Here is a 5,478-nt window from a genome sequence, read left to right on the forward strand (position 1 = left end):
ACGGGAACAAAATCTATGGCCTCGTCAACGCAGCTGCACAACAAACATCAGCGACAAATACGGCTGACGCCGCTGGTTCCGGTTTATGCAATCAGCCGCGAAAGCGCGAGAGTTACTGGGCTACAATACATTCATGGGCAAATGAAGAGATTCATTTACGAATACTTATATCTTCTAATTTATTCATATTTCACACAGTTGTCGCTAGATATGCGAAGAACAGAATGATATGAAAAGTGGCCGTGTGAAAATGTCGTCTTTCTTTCTTTTCGTTTTCTTTCTTTTTATTCGATAAATGTTCAAATGTAAAATATGGGAAGTTCGGCCACAAATATGGCTCGCTATTTCAAAATAGTAGGCAGGAAAAACAACAAAGACTGAATAGATAATGAAAATATAAAATGCTGTTAAAATGTCTCTCATGACCCCTTATTATGTTGCAAAGATGTGTATATTCCCACGTGCACAATGTATACATGTCCGGAACAGATGACGCGCGTCTGAGGGCTCCGGGTAGCACTGTACACTTGTGACAGTTCGTGAAGTGCTTGAATGCTTCTGCTTTTCGCAATATTCGTAACGGAGGTGCAGTGCCGAAGAATCAAACCAGGCGACCAACGAACAAAGCGCCACTTGCAAAGCCCGGTGGTAGCGGCGCTGCCTTCAGGCGTTACTTTCTGTTCACGCTGCGGAATCTAGCCCAAATACTTGATCCGTCTTGAAGCACAAAAAAGAAAACGATGGGAAAAAAGGAAGGATAAGTCGTATAGGAAAGCATGGTGTTTCTGCAAACAGGCAGCTCCAGAGAGTGCTAGAAGCGCTCTCATTCCCGCCTCCGTTTCTCGCGCCTTTTATGTTTTAATGCATCGTTTGTCAGTGAAGAAAGGGAATGGGAGCAGTACGACAGTACAAAACTATAGAGCACGCGTCGAACCCAACTGCCGAGTAAATTTCAGCTGAGCGCGGTCCAGACTGCTCGACAAAGTGAGAGCAAATAGAACGCACGCACCAGAAACGCAGCCACTTTCTCCCTCTTCCCATTCTCTGCCGCTCGCAGCGACGGCGAGGCAAGAGCACTAAATCATTTCGTTTTCTCTAAAACGTTGTCCCAGTATAGACTTACAGCGAGAAAAACACCACGCCCACAGGAAGATAATAAAGTCTCGAGAAATCTCGCTTCCCTCGATGCCGACGTCAGTTTGCGTTAGAAACGCTCTTCAGTTTCAAGTTACAGATGCTTTCCGCCTACAAGTCGCGTGAACCGTAGCGGTTTTAGCGGCATGTTCAGTTCTTTCCTTCTTTTTATTTTTTTACCATCCCCCACTATAGAAAGCAAATACGCCAATTGGAAGCAATAAAGTATTCTGAAAGGCGCTAAGACGAAGTCGGGCTGCCTTGGGACGTTGAGCTCTTCTATTCTCTTTCTATTGACTGCGTCAGAGAAATGTGCGCTTTATTTTTCTTTGTTTCTTTGTTTTGTTTTGCAGAACAAACAAAACGGCTATAGGCGTATATGAACTAGCACGCTAAAGACAATTTCGGGCTGCCTACTCTTTACAACCTGGCAGAACTGCCTGGCGTATGTGTGTTACGTAGCGGAGTTAAGGTGATAGTTTGGATCATACAGTTTCATATTCCTATAACTAGAGGGAACTTTGGCGCTGCCATCGTTCAACTACCATGGAAATGATGGGAAGTACAGGTTACGGATAGGTATTCTGCTGATTGGCGAACTAGTCTACAGGTATTTTTTGGTAGTTTTGGTTTCGCTCCAAGCGCAATCGCTATAACCCGCAGTTAGGAGTGCGACGGAAAGCTCTCTGCCTTTGTTCTGTTGCTCGAAGTGGCGATAGCGTACTGGGCCAGCGGCTAGGCCGATGTTTGTGTCACGGTGTGGTGACGAAGAACTAACGAGAAAGCGATGGGTGGAGGGGGGGGGGGGCATTTTCAACGTTGAAAGAACGTGTTTTGACCGTTTTGATCTTGGTTTGTTAAGTGTGTTATGTTGGCGCTGTAGCGTTGCGTGCTTTATCAAACTTCAGAAGAGCAAAAACAAGTCAATACTGGTACAAGACATAGACAGTTGTACTTCTAGTGGCTTGACAATAAAATTTTATTGAGGGCTTCATTACGCATTGCTCGTTGATGGGCTCCTTGAAATGTTTGTTTCAGGACATTTGAGAACACAAACTTACTTGTGGTAGGAAAGGTTGCTGCTTCCTGGCTGTAGTCTGCTGTCGCAAAATGGGTAAGTGTAAAGCCAGGTCATAACAGGTGCTGGCGCACGCTTCGTAAGAAGCGGTACGTCAATATAAGATATAATTAAGCATACTAGTAGGAGGATACAAGCGTCCTAGCCAGCAGTGCAGCAGATGTGCCTAAAAGTAATTGAAGACGTTCAGCAATCGTGACAGCCGACGCAGCCTTTCGAAAGAGTGAAAGACTTTGCAAGTGCCTGTCGTCTGCGAGAAAAGTTTCGCGTTCACAACGAGCAGGCGTCGTAGCAGACGACACTTGTAGCATTCCTCTCAAGGGCCCAACACTTTCTCGCAATACAAAACCTCTATTTCCATAAATATTTGATGAGTATTTTATATAAGTACATGCACGGTTGTTGTTGCTGTTGTAAAAATAAATAAATAATTATTGTCTGGCGTGAAATCGGGAACAGAATTGCACAAGAATGCATACCCTGGTGTGTCCCGGCGTAAACCATAGTAAACCGCGCTTCAATCTCAAAGTCATACAAAGCTTATGTAATGTATTGTGCATTATATAAGATACTGCAGAAATAACATTAGTTTTTACGCGAACTTATTTGAATATACCTTCGTTTACTGCGCCGCAAGCAAACATCAGTAGTTATAATATCGAAGTCGATCCGAAACCTGTACTTCCCACCATTCCTGTGTAGGTTGAGGCAAGGCTCAGGAGAGCCCCCGTTTAAGCCCCCGTGTACACTAGCGCCACTTCTCCCTATAGGGTATTTATTTAGAAACTCTGTGGTTTGCATATCAAGCTAGTGGACGAACATACTGCCCTATTCAGCGCACGTTTTGTCGGTGAAGAAAACTTGGCATGCCCGTCCTTGGTAGCATTAAATCTTCGCCAAAACGTAGCGACTGCAGAGAGCAGCTGCTTCGGCTGCCCATAGCGTGTTTATTCTTCCTAGTTTGTTTATTATTCAAGCTCCATAAAGTGATACAGATCGATAAAAAGAGACGGGAAAAGCATGGTTGAAGACGACACGTAGGTCGTCAAAAAATTTATGCGTGTCCTTTATTTTCCTTTTTTTTCGTTTTTGAACTGGTTGAATCTAACGTATTTAGAAGTGATTTCGTAACGTGGGGGAGGGGGGGGGCGCTACCGGATGCAATCGTGCCAGCAAGAACGAAAATGTTTCTCTACCTCTAAACATCTACACGCAAGGGCTTAGATTACATGAATGTAAATTTATATATCTTATCTATATCTTTTTAACATTTACATCAATGATTTCGCTAACCACTCTACTAAACCTAAATATGTTTTGTATGCCGACGACGCTAGTATATTTCTATCTGCTCCAGATTGCCATATCTTACACAATGGCGCGAATTCTCTCCTTACCAAGCTTAAAACGTGGCCAATAGTAAACCATCTAAACATAAATGTTAATAAGACGAAAGCTGTAATATTTAGACCTAAATCAAGGCAGCTAAATTCTCATGTGAGCTTAAGTTACGGTGGTGCACCAATAGAAATCACAAATAATATTAAATTTCTGGGTGTTACATTTTCTCAGAGCATGCTATGGGATGGTCACATTGATGCTGTTCTAAGTTAGCTCGAGCAGTCGGCATTATTTCCCATTACAGATCGTATCTCCCGTAGCAAGTAAAGATCCTGCTTTATAATTCCCTGTTTTACTCTCATCTTAATTACTGTTTCTTGGTCTGGGGCACAACCACGTATACAAATTTGCAAAAGATCTTTATACTTCAAAAAAAGTTTATCAGAGTACTTTTTAATCTACCATACAACAGTCACTCGCAAGGTCTTTTCTCCAAAGCATACATAATACCAGTATTCAATCTTTACAATTATAAGCTAGCACTTGCATTCCAGCGCGAACTAAAATATCATCTTTAATCTCTGCATGAGTTGTCATTACTGAAAAAGAGCACTGTGTTTTACCCTACCCGTCATAAAGAGGAGTGGATTGTTCCAACTCCTAGAACCAATTACACAATGGAAAAATTATCCTTCACACTTCCACCTCTATTCCAAAACTGTTAAAAATCCGGGACTGACCTACTTAAAATATCTAAACGTCAATTACGACAGCTTCACTACACATTCTTAGTAACTCAACCTGTATTCCTATAATGTGTATACTTAATCCTGTGTTTATTGTACAGCTTTATACCCTCTGTACTTATTCTATTGATCGTTGTTATATTGTTTTATGTTTCTATTTTTATTTCATTTATGAAATGATCCTATTATTTTTGGCTCTGGTAAATTGCGAAGAGATTATATGTATACTTGTGTGTGTCTTTCCCTGCTTTGCTGTTGTTGCCCTGTAGAAGGGGGCTGTGGGCCTTTGTCAAGCTGCCGTTTACAAGCAGCTTTTACCCACAACCTCCTCCATCATCCCTATGGAAATAATAATAATTATTATTATTATTATTATTATTATTATTATTATTATTATTATTATTATTATTATTATTATTATTATTATTATTATTATTATTATTATTATTATTATTATTATTATATAGAAGAACAATGTCTGCTCGCTTGGAGTTGACTCTTCGCAAAACCCCCCTTGACAAACATTCAAAACGTCATTTTTTACATGCTGTAGTTGTTATGGTAGATTAAAATCAGTAAATCTTCATTATCTGCAATCGTATGTCCATAGGAAGGGACTGTTATGAATGCGACAAATGCAAGGCCACGTTACTCAATAATGGACCACTTGAGAGAATCAAACTCCGTGGCCACAAACGAAGAATGTCACACCGATAGGTCGCCGAACAAGTGGGGCCAATGAGTGTCGACTGTGGCGCGATAGCAGTTATTTATTTATTTATTTAATATTGCGAAGAATACTACTGGCCAAAAAAAATGACCCATGTAGGAAAATTCTCAGTCAATAACAACGAAAATAGACTATGATAATAGGTAAATAATAGTTTTATAAAGCTATGCAAAGAAAAATACTACGTAAACAGGAAACAAACACTTAATCTCCGGAAACGCTATAAACATAACAAATTAGAATTGTCAGTGCTACAATTAGAAATGTCACTGCTACTTAGTGGTGACAGTGGTAAACTGTACCTAGGAGGAAGAGAATTGATATGGCGATGTCATTTTAGCAACAGTTTCAATGATGTTAGGTATAGTTTAGAGTGAAAAGACAATTTGTTGGGTTTGATTGACTGACTGAATAAACTTTATTGAAACCAGCAAGAGATGGTGGCTGGG

The sequence above is a fragment of the Dermacentor variabilis genome, chromosome 1 (assembly GCF_050947875.1).
Source record: "Dermacentor variabilis isolate Ectoservices chromosome 1, ASM5094787v1, whole genome shotgun sequence".
Lineage (NCBI taxonomy): Eukaryota > Metazoa > Arthropoda > Arachnida > Ixodida > Ixodidae > Dermacentor > Dermacentor variabilis.